The sequence below is a fragment of the Mesoplodon mirus genome (genome assembly GCF_964341445.2).
Source record: "Mesoplodon mirus genome assembly, chromosome: X".
Lineage (NCBI taxonomy): Eukaryota > Metazoa > Chordata > Mammalia > Artiodactyla > Ziphiidae > Mesoplodon > Mesoplodon mirus.
The window spans coordinates 89,552,464-89,565,153 of NC_138981.1; positions in this window are offsets into that span (position 1 = coordinate 89,552,464).

The window sequence follows — 12,690 nt, forward strand, 5'->3', positions numbered from 1 at the left end:
GGGATCCAACCTCCGAAGCCCGAGCCTCAGCCCCAGCCCCCACTCACCCTGGCGGGTAAGCAGACAAGCGTCTCCGACTGCTGAGTGCTGGTCAGCACCAATCCTCTGTGCAGGAATCTCTCCACTTTGCCCTCTGCACCCCTGTTGCTGTGCTCTCCTTCATGGCTCTGAAGCTTCCCCCACGTCCAACCCCCATCCCCGCCAGTGAAGGGGCTTCCTAGTGTGTGGAAACTTTTTCTCCTTCACAGCTCCCTCCCAGAGGTGCAGGTCCTGTCCCTATGCTTTTGTCTCTGTTTTTTCTTTTGCCCTACCCAAGTACGTGGGGATTTTCTTGCCTTTTGGGGAGTCTGAAGTCTTCTGCCAGCACTCAGTAGGTGTTCTGTAGGAGTTGTTGCACATGTAGATGTATTTTTGATGTATTTGTGTGGAGGAAGGTGATTTCCACGTCTTACTCCTCTGCCATCTTGAAGGTCTCCTAAAATAAGTTTTAATTTTGGTTTCCTGTTAGCTGTTTAAGGAATTGTTTTCAGTTTCCCAGAGAATCCCTTCGAGTCCTGTCAAGTCAGGAAGAGGCCCATATAGGACCCCTCTCTTGGGGGTAGCTATGGTGGCACTTGAGCTGAAGAATTTCCATAGTATCTTTAAGGACAATCATTTTTCCAGTGTCCCAGTTGATTACAAATGAAACAATGATCTTTGCACCATTGTTTTAGCAGTGGACCCCTGGAAGGGTGCCTTGTGGAGGGCCAGGTGTTATTTTATGTCTGTGGCCTAGGAGCTGGTATAGTTGTAAGGGCAATGGCTTGGCAGATTTTTGTTTACCATCTTGTGCCAAGTGTTCCTGAAACAGCTCTGTTTGCTGGACGTGAAGCAAGCCAAATACTGAGACACAAAGGTTTGCAGCAGTGAAAGGGATGCATGAGGCAGCCAAGTGAAGAGATGGGAGAATGAATCTCAAATCCGTCTCCCTGAAGTTGAGAGGCTTGGGATATTTATGTGATAAAGCTGTGGCCTGGTGATGGTGGGGAAAGTGATTGGAAATAAGAAAAAGATGAGATAATTGTTGTTCAGTGCTGGCTCAACTAAACTTCTTCATGGGATGCATGTTTAGAAAATGGTGGCCTTAGCATGTTCTGAGGGTGGAATTTTTGACCCTCTGACATCAAGAGGTCACTGAGTGGATACTCTTGCATGCACAATTGTAGGGATGGTGGTCTTAGCCAGTCTTACCCAGCTTGATATCTGACTCCAAGTTCCTGAAAAGCAATTTGGGCAAACATCTTATTTTTAGGCTGTGTGATGCTTGGAGGACATGGAATTTTTTTGTAGTAACGATTAAGGCAAGCTTGATCAGTGAAGGCAGGTCATAGTTTTAGTGGATCTTCCTTTCAAAGTGCTTGGCTCTAGTCGCAAGTTCAGTCAGACTGGTGAACTCCCACCATATTTTCTGCCTTTATATCAATCCACTAATCTCGGGAGATAATCTGTTTATAAATTCTGCAGCTAGAGAATATTGGGTGACCCTATTTAATGTGTGGAACCCGGAATGTCATAGGAAGTGGGTTTCTGAATGGGCTTTAACATCTGCCACATATTCATCTTTCTTTGTATGTTTGAATGATTGGCCAATCAGTGTAAGTAAGGAAGACTCTAGGAATGGCTTTTAGAAGGTCACTTGCTATTTTGTGAGCTTTCTCTGCTTAAAGGTCTCAAATATCATCCTCTGAGGTTTGCCATTTTGCTTCCTGCATCCACTTTGGGGCTTCACCAGGTCCTACCAACATGCGCACAATCTGATAAAGATCTGGCAGCCCGGGGTCAAAGACCCCAGTATGACTCTAAATTCTTCAAAAAACTTTTGGGGATCCTCCCTAGGTTTAGGAAGTTCTTTAACTATGGCTCTTAATTCAGTTTTGGACCAAGGAGTGAAAGATACTCGAAGAGGTTCATCTGCAACCTTGGGTAGTTTTATTTTAAAAGGTTACTTTAATAGTCTCTTCGGAGAGGAAAAGCAGTTCAGGCAAAAAATTAGTGAAATGTGAGTATTCAGGTAAAGAAGGCTAGAGGGGAGCTGTAGGAGCGATGTCAGCCCTCTCATCTTTTGTTTTAGGCACTCCTTGTGTTTTTAATTTTTCACTAGCCTTTTGTAGCTAGTCTTTCAATGAATCTATTTTAGAATCCCAAAGCCTTTTGGAAGCTTCTGCATAGGTATCCCATTCTTGTGTAATTTAGAATCCTTACTTTCGAGTGTACTTCTTAATGAATGATCTTGTCTAATTGGAACATTCCCCATAATGGTCCTTGCAATTTTAGGTTGTTTTTAGTAAGGTTTTGCCATTTTTGTAGATATTTACAGCTTCTGAGGGTATAGTTCTTAGACATATAATAAACAGGTGTGCTGGAAGATGGTGTACTTGACTCTTTAGAAATTAAAAATCCCATCTCTGATAAATTGATACAGAACAAGATAAACATGTACACCTCAATATATTGGCAAAAACCAAGAGATGCTACTGGGTCTTGGTCAAGAGAAGGTCCTGTGTACAACACCAGCACTTCCTGTGAAACCTTGGGCTGAGGAAAGGATTGATTCAGCAGACCTCGATAAATGGGGCCTGAGGACTGGGTGTTCCACATGGATGGAGAACTGTGCACTGCCACTAACAGTTCCCATGTGGATCTTCAGATGGAATCAAGGGCTGGGGTTTTCCACTCAAAATCTTGGGAATTGCAGTCTGAAAGGCTAGGGGCATGGCTCTGGGCAGAACTGTCTGCCAGCTCAATTGGTCTCTGGGCAGAACCATTTGCCAGCTCAGTTGGGCTCTGGACAAAGCCATCTGCCAGCTCAAGCTTATGTACCCTGTATTGGAAAACCAGTTGGGTCGGGAGCTCAATACAAAGAGAGTGGAGCTCAGAACTGAGAGGAAGTTACCCACGGCTCTCAGAAATGGTGAGAAAGACAGTGAATTTAAAAAGGGGCTCTCCTAGGGGCAGGACAGGAATAAAGACGCAGACCTAGAGAATGGACTTGAGGACATGGGGAGGGGAAGGGTAAGCTGGGATGAAGTGGGAGAGTAGCGTGGACATATATACACTATCAAATGTAAAATAGATAGCTAGTGGGAAGCAGCCACATAACACAGGGAGATCAGCTCGGTGCTTTGTGACCACCTAGAGGGGTGGGATAGGGAGGGTGGGAGGGAGACACAAGATGGAAGAGATATGGGGATATATATATATATACATATACCTGATTCACTTTGTTATACAGCAGAGACTAACACATCATTGTAAAGCAATTATACTCCAGTGAAGATGTTAAAAATAATTAAGAGAAAAAAAGGGGTTCTCACAGGCACCACACCTGTGTTTTTTGTTGTCTCCAAGTGCCATCAGAAGTTTACTTCAGATCCCATCACTTCCACCAAATCTGTTAAATACAAAAATTCAACCAAGTAAAACTTAAACATCTAAGTTGCTTTATTGAATTATTCATGAATTGGACAGCATTCCATCTAGCAAGTAGAAAGGAGATCAGAGAGGCTGTACAAAATAAAAGGCTTTTATAGGCAGAAGGGGGAAAAGAGTGGATTATTTCAGGCTTAGGTAACCTACCTATGGGGGTCGGAAGTGGGCTGTGTGACAGATTACCTCATTGGTACTGACCAGAAAATTCCAGACTGATCGGTTAAGACTGCATTCTTGAGGGAGGCTATAACTGCAATTAGGTTAGGTATTAGTTGGTTGGCTGATGTGAGCTTAGCACAAATGACTCTATTTGGGGCCTGTCATTTCTTTTTTAACAACATGCTCTAGGGCCTCTGCTAAGTACTTAACATACATCATCCCATCTAATCCTCAAAAAAAAAAAACCCTCCATTTTAACATATGAAGAAAATGAGACCCAAGGAGGTTGAGTAATATTTTCAAGATCACATAGCTGGGAAGTGGCAGAGCTGGACTTGATCACAGGCCAATCTGATTCCAGAGCCTGTATTTTCTCTTAACAATGACACTATCCTACCTACTTCTTTGGAAAATGGCTCCAAATAAAGCAGATGGCAAGTTCTTCAATTTGTCATATAGCAAATAAATAATACAGCATATCCTTAGAAGGTATTGGTTTGATATTCAGGCTTAAATACTCTGCCATGACAACTTAGAAAAAAGCTGGAGAACCAGTTTCTAAGTTTATAGGAACATATTGATTCTGCTTTGGTTGAGTTGGAATTGATACTCCTAGTGATTTGGCTGTGGTAGGGTAGGAAGCACAGTAAAAACATAACTAGAATACCTGAGATCACATTCTATCTGTGAGGTAGCCTCCTCCCATAGTTTCAGTTGGGGAGTAGTATTACTGTCACTTATGTTACTGTTATTCTCCCTGTAGACTCATCCGTCTTTTCTGCCCTCCTTCCCCTCACAATTTTCCAGGACTGAAAATGTTCTTTCACCCACACTAGATTGTATCCTGCTTCTGTCATAGAGTTGGCCTATCTGTCACAGGAAAACGGATTATTTTTCTGGGGCACTCTAAGATCTGGATCCTTACAATTTAACCCTTGACTTTCTAAAGGTAGAAATAAAAGAACTTGAATATATGTATTTTTTACATAAAATTACATATAATTTTTGTGTGTGTATGTGTATGTAATTCCTAGCAAGATGTTGAAAAGAGTAGAGACATTTAGGCAGTAGTAAAGATCTTATTAATTATACTATTATTATTGTCATAAGACAAAAGCCTGGCTTGAAGGCTGTTGCCCTACTGCACGATCCTATTTTGTATGTCAGAAGTGAATATTGCCCTGTCTTTCTCTTCATTTCTTGTCCTTCTGTCATAAATGCTATTGCCTCTGCCTTCCACACCCACCCTCTCCTCAAATGATTACCTCAGGCAGACTAGGGTGTAAGTTGAGTACTCAAGAAGGCAAAAGAGGAAAGCACAATAATAATTTTCAAACTGTTTCCTCTTTTAAGTGGAAAATACCTCTTGGCAGAGTTGATCTGAATATATGTGACAGTAAAATTTAGTGATCAAGGGGGCTTCCCTGGTGGCGCAGTGGTTGAGAGTCCGCCTGCCGATGCAGGGGACGCGGGTTCGTGCCCCGGTCTGGGAAGATCCCACATGCCGCGGAGCGGCTGGGTCCGTGCGCCATGGCCGCTGAGCCTGCGCATCCGGAGCCTGTGCTCCGCAACAGGAGAGGCCACAACAATGAGAAGCCCGCGTACCGCAAAAAAAAAAATAAAATAAAAAAAATTTAGTGATCAAAAGCACAGGCTTTGGAGTCATACATATCAGGTTTTATTTCAATTACTCTACTAGAAATTAAACAACTTCTCAATGCCTTAGTTTCCAAAACTGTAAAATGCAGATGATGATAGTAATTAATGAAGATGAAATGGAAATGTAAAGTGCTTTGCAACACTTAAGTAATCAATAAATGACAGCTATTTATTTTCATCGTTTGCAATAATTGCAAACCTATTGAACAAATGAGCTAGATTTTGCTCCTGGGTCACTATCTCAAGATCTGATCTTGGTATGTCAACCCAAATTCATTTGTTCTAGAGGAAGTGTAGAATAAAAGTTGTGCAAGTCCTAATTTGCATGTAAGACTTGAGGCAGTAGGGACAAAGCAGAAAAAGGGGTTTTCTCATCCTTTTCTCTTTTTAAAAACTCACTTTACCTGCCATGAGGGTAGAAAGGGCAAATTGGAAGTAGAAAAGAAAGGAAGAGGAGGCAATGCAGGGGGGCTTTCCCTTGGAAATCAGTCGAGAACACAGTATACGCTTCTCCCCAAACACCTTCCCCACATCCTGGTACCACAACAACTAGAGAAGACCATTGTGATTTTTGCTTAAAATCAAAAAAACTGGAGGCTGTAGACCACATGAAGTCCAGGCAGGACAGCTGCACATGGCTATACATGGGGGTGGGACACAAGTGAAGGGAATGTTTGATGTTGGTTTGTAAAGAACTGTTTGCCTAGGGAGAGGTTTAAGGTATGTCAGGAAAGGAGAAACTCATTGATTTGACCTGTTGCATTACTTGTGTATCTTGAAAGGGAAGGAATAATTGGCTTTAAAAGATTGGGCTCTGATGAAAGTTTCTTACTTATATACTGCTTTGCTTCTATCTTTAATACTGAACATTATTTTACAATAGGCAAAAAATAGTGTCTGCAGTTTTTCCTTGCATCCAACACCCTTATTTTCATTAAAATTGTCTCTGTATCCTGTGAAGTGAGGCTCATTTCTCCTATTGCCTGCAATAGAGGAGAAAAAATAAGAGCTGGAAGAAATGGAAGGTGAAATGTCAATGACCTAAGATATTTCCATCTAACCTTGGGCAGAGGCCAGCTACTGAACATGGAAGGTAAGTAGGTAAAATCCAGAGTGTGTTGTTATAATGGGACGGCTTGCAAGCCATGCTGACAGTGGGCTGTACTCTCACAGCTCTGTTTATTTATAGCTCCCCCCTCACCCAAATGCTACAGAACAACAAATATTCTGACAAGTTGGAATGCTAACAGATTACACAGAAAGCCAATCAACAAAAACCCATTCCAACATGTCTATCTCCCCCAATAATTAGGTAGGAAATTGGAGAACAGGGGTTCTTTTTCACATCTAATGAGTTTAAGGATCAGGAGGGCAGGTAGGGATGAAATAAATGTCTTTTGACCTGATCTGTAGGATAGGATGGATTCAGTTAGATTTAGAGACTCCAGCCAACATTTGATATTTACATCAGTCTATTGTTCTGGTCAGTGCATTTGTGACCTCTAATTCCTGTGGTTGGGTGGTCTTTGAGACGAGCTGTCTGTATCATGGCCTGTAATTTATTTTTTTTATTTTTTTCCCTTTTTTAATTTTCTTTTTTTATTCTCTTTCAATGTTTTTTTCGGCCATGCTGTGGGGCATGTGAGATCTTAGTTCCCCTACCAGGGATTGAACTCATGTCCCCTGTATTGGGAGCATGGAGTCTTAACCACTGGACTGCCAGGGAAGTCCCAACGGTCTTTAAATTTAGAGGGTGCTGCATGTTCCAGCCAACAAGAAAGCAACTGCATCCTAGCTCTTCAAATATGGTCCTGATTGGTCTACCTTTCCTCAATGATTTTTCATTTAGCAAAAGCCCTTCACTGTATAGACAGGTGGGTCCAAACGGGATACATGTGGGTGTGTAATAATTAGGGACAGCTGCTTCAGGTAAAATACAGTTTTCAGATGGTAAAGGAACACCAGATTATGCTAATTTCCCCCAAATAGCTGTTTTTTTAAAAAAGCTCATAGCAGAGCAGAGTCTTCTGTTGTGTTCCTAAAACAATAATAATGCAGAGTAGCGAGAGTAATGGGCCTGGGTGGTGCCTCATCCCTCCCTGCTGCCCACCCCACTTCTGTGACTGCAGTCTTGGAGAATTTTGAAGGATAGCCTAGAAGGCAAAACACACCTAAGTGGAGAAGGCAATCTGCTTGTTTATTCTTGTTCTTGTTAAGCAGCACCATATTTTATGAGCTTCCAGCACAAAAACATAGTGTAGCACCCCAAATGATGCCAACCTAGTAGACCACAAAGTGTGTTTTTCCGTTGTCTCTTCCTGTGACTTCAGCCTGGCACCACTGAGGCATCTCTGGACAGCACTGAGGCCTGAGTTCTAATCTTAGCTCAGTCACTTAGCTTGTTGTGTGACCATGGGCAAAGTGGTCTCTAGGTTTCTATTTATTCATCTTTCAAATGGGGCAAGGTGTGTTCATAGAGACACTATTGCAGATGCAGTTTGTTAATACAAGTGCTTTGAAGAAAATGTGTACATCTTTATATAAAAGCACTGCGTAATTCACCCATTTTTCAGTGTCTCATTCAAGGAGCTATGCTGAAGATTTTATCTTTACTAAACAAATCCCTGTTTATGTTTCCAAAAATTCTAAATGCCATTTGCAGGAAAAATAATTCACTCTGATCACTCCATTCGTTTGCTAACCCTGAGTATGTTGACTGCACCACATGAAGTGACACTTGCCTCTAGATTTTCTTATAAGCATTATTCTTTTCTCTTTCCTATGTGTTCTGCTTTTTTTTTTACCATTAGAACAATGCTTCTCCAAGTGTGGTCCTTATGCCACTCAGCCCAGAATCTCTTGTTAAAGTGCTAGTTCCTAGGCCAGTGCCCCACGATTCACATCAAGTGGGTCTGATGAAGACTCCTAAATCTAAATTTTCACGCTAAAGTTTGAGACCTACAGCATCAAGTTTGTCTAGGGCAGAGGTGAACTGGTAAACGCATCATTTTCTTTCTTTATCTGTCATAATCTACAGATCAGTGTCCAGCAAACATGGAATGGCTAACTACATGTTATTCCTTATTTTTCCCTTTCATTTATCACAAGTGCAATTTACCCATTCTGTGCAAATTCACATAGTTGTAGGAGAGAGGTGGTATAAAACTGTACAGTCCTTTCCCTCAGATTGGCACACATAAACAAAAGTCTTGTTTTTCTCTCTTGATCTGTGCCCTGGGAGCCATTTTTTCTTAACTTTTTTTTTTTTTTTTTTTGCGGTACACGGGCCTCTCACTGCTTGTGGCCTCTCCTGCTGCGGAGCACAGGCTATGGACGCGCAGGCCCAGCGGCCATGGCTCACGGGCCCAGCTGCTCCGTGGCACGTGGGATCCGATTCCTGGACCGGGGCACGAACTCACGTCCCCTGAATCGGCAGGCGGACTCTCAACCACTGCACCACCAGGGAAGCCCCCTGGGAGCCATTTTTTTGATGTATGGAGTCAGGCAGGCAGACTTGCATCAGCAAGCGTCCAAGTCCCTTCACCACAGCTCCCAAAGCACTGGTTTTCAAAGTGTGGTCCCTGGACCAACCAACAGCATCAGTGTCACCTAGAAATTTGTTAGAAGTGCAAACTCTTAGCACCCTCCTCCCTGCTAGACCTACTAAATCAAACTGGTGTGTGATCAGCAATCTGTGTTTTAACAAACTCTCCAGGGAATTTTGATACAGAAGTTTGAGAACCAGTGCCCTAAAGCATTTTCTACTCCTAAACTGCATTCTGTCTAAACCTTGGGGCTGCTGGAACAAGAAGGGGAGAGTTGATTTGAGCAGAAAAATATGGACATAGAAATGTGGAATGAATTAATTGCACAGGTCTTGTTTAGGGTATTTGTGCTTGAGGGAGATCAGATCTTTAAATAGCAACTCTCCTGAAAGTGGCTATAAATACTATATACACACACAATGACAACACTTAACCACATATGTATGTATGTATATGTGTGAATATATAAATGTGTGCACACACATATCTAAATACATAATGCATATCTATTGTATATATAATATATATATATATTATATATATTCTTTAGGAAAAAGAAACAGTGGAGACTTTTAGGCAGTAAGAAAAATCTGAGCAGTAGCAATTGATAAAAAATGTGGGCAAGTGAACGAGCTTGAAATATATAGCAATCAGCAGGCCCAGATGATATGCATTCTGGGGTCTTGAGGGAATTCACTAATGATTTCACTAAACCACTGACAACTGGAAAACCTGACAGAACCCACTTGGGTATGCACCACGATTTGTTTTGTCAGCATTCTGTATAATGGTGGCATTCTGGCAGGTGCATTCACTAGGCCCTGTCTGCCTACCTACTACCCTCCTCCCAACAAGGAAAGAAAATATTCCATTTCTAGGTGCAGTTGATATCAGAGTTAACAGAAGATACTTTTTTGTATGTTATTGATTTTTTAACATCTTTATTGGAATATAATTGCTTTACAGTGTTATGTTAGTTTCTGCTGTATAACAAAGTGAATCAGCTATGTGCATATGTATATCTCCATATCCCCTCCCTCTTGTGTCTCCCTCCAACCCTCCTTATCCCAGCCCTCTAGGTGGTCACAAAGCACGGAGCTGATCTCCCTGTACCATGCAGCTGCTTCCCACTAGCTATCCATAAACTCTACCAAATGTAAAACAGAAGATACCTTTTGAAAAAAGTCCTTTTTATAAATGGATCCTCCTCAGCACTGCATGCTGTAATTTATGCCCCTGGTGTGTAACACATGACAAATGTTTCTCCCAAGGTCTACACAGGACAGTTGGGCCTATGTGGCCTTCAGCTGTTTGTGCTGAGATTTACTAGTTTACAATCTGGCAGTAAGACTGGAGAGAGCAAGCTAGGATTTTTTCCACAGAAAGGGAGTTTGAGATTGAGGCAAATTCCATTCTGATGATGTTTTCTCCTCTTGCGTGGTCTTGAAACTAAAGGTGCTGAGGCTGAAGTGGTGAAGAGATATTTAGTTGGAGGTGTGAGCTCCTCAAAGGTGAAAGAAAGCCTCTGGTCCCTGCTGCCTCTGGAACCAAATGGTCAAGCTGGGTCAGTCACTCAGTCAGACCTAAGGCTTAGGAAGCCAAGGCACAAGTTGGGACCATTCCTTCTACAAACCAGCTAGTGTCCCTACAATACATTAACAGGCCATACTCTGGACCCTAGCCCTGTGCTATATCTTTATTGCCAGCCAGTCACTTTGGAAGTTACAGAGAACGAGGATAAATGCTTCTCTGCAATCCCTTCCCAGGAAAAAGGACTCCAAATGCATTTTTTTTCATGGACAGCACAGATGTTTTGTGGAGATGAATGATTCTACGGGTTTTTGGATAGGGATTTGGTTTGTGAATGTTCTTTTCCTATATAGATTTACATACAATTAACTAGCTTTTCTCACATTTCAATGACATCTAGGCTTTTTTTCTCAGCTCATTATGATGTGCTATTTCAACCTCTTATATAACATCATGGACCTGTACCACAGAAAGGGGAAACAAAGCCATGTATGTTTAGATGGTCATATGTCAGAAATAGTGGACATTAGTGGAAAGATTCCTGATCTAGGAGGTAGGGGACCTTGTTTATTACTCCAGGACTGTCATTATCTAGCTTAATCATCTTGGGGTTATCCTTTTTCCTTTCTTTGGCTTCAGTTTCCTCATGTGTAAAGTGTAGGCATTAGATGACATGACCTCTAATATCCACTTTCATCTATAACTATCTGTGGCTTGTATATAGTAGATCCTTAACATACATGATTTTATCATTTGTTGTACTGACTCTTTAATAATAATACTTCAGTTCCATGATAGATATTTTTTCTTTTTGTTAAGGCATGAAACTGAATTTCCTAGTCAAGGGTAGAGTGTGGGAGAGAGTCAACTAGTTAGTGAGTGAGCCTAACCAACCACCTAGCACATTTGTCTCAACAGGGTTATTAGTTTCTACTTATTAGATGTAATTTCATGAGGGAAATTATATATAATGGTGAATTTGGAAACAATTCTTATTTATGTCAAGGGCCTTTTATACAGTACACAGGAGACTGAAAGTCATTGCATATGAAAGCCAGTTCAATCTTACATTCTTTTTACCTCAATCTCCTTATCTGTTAAATAGGAATGCACTGATCAGGTGCTCATTTCTCTCTTATGCAAGGCTATGTGGAGAAGAAAGACAAGGAGACAGCACACCAGCTCTTGCTTACTTAGGCCTCTAAATGAATGACACATCACTTCTGCTTGTAGTTCATTGGCCAGAACCAGTCACAAGGCCCTACCCTAACTGCAAAGGGGGCTGGGAAATGTAAGGGAGTACATTGAGTATTTGGTGGGCACTAACAGTCCTGCCACAATGGATTATTCTTCCTAATTCTTCCTCTAATAACATACAGGGATGTAAAACAACAACTATTACTATTATTTATTTTGAGCCAGATACTTTGATAAGTGCTGTATATACATTATCACTAATCCTCATAGCCCTGTAAGGTAGGACCTACTATAATCACATTTTACATATGAGAAACTGAGGCACAGAGAGATTAAGAGATTAGTCCAAGGGGCTTCCCTGGTGGCGCAGTGGTTGAGAGTCTGCCTGCTAATGCAGGGGACACGGGTTCGGGCCCTGGTCTGGGAGGATCCCACATGCCGCGGAGCAACTAGGCCCGTGAGCCACGGCTGCTGAGCCTGCGCGTCTGGAGCCTGTGCTCCGCAACAAGAGAGGCCGCGATGGTGAGAGGCCCACACACCGCGATGAAGAGTGGCCCCCGCTTGCCACAACTAGAGAAAGTCCTCGCACAGAAACGAAGACCCAACACAGCAAAAATAAATTAATAAACTCCTACCCCCAACATCTAAAAAAAAAAAAAAGAGATTAGTCCAAGATCACATGAATAAGTATTTGAACCCAAGTTGAGATATAGCTACATTTGTTACGTAGCAAAACTCTCCTGGGAAACCAGCTATCTGTCCCACTGCCTTTAGGTAATGGTAAATGGTCCCTAGGCCTGCTCCTGGATTAGGATTTTAATAAGATTATATTGCTAGAAGGGGTTGTTTTGGAATTTTTCAGGGTGTTCTTGGCTGTCACTTGTTGGAGGGTGCTACTTGGTAAGAGGAAGTGTTAGGGATATTAGATGCTACGCAATGAGAATGTGTTACATTCTCACACAATGAATAATTGTTCTGTTCACGTCCTACAAGACTTCTGAATGTCAGTCAAGGTGTTCAGGTAGGTGTAAAATATATTTAAAATTATCCAAGTCTAGAGCCTAAGTCTGTTTTACTTATAGCCAAAAAGTATATTTTGCACAATTTTAATATATGTGAAATTTTCTAGGAA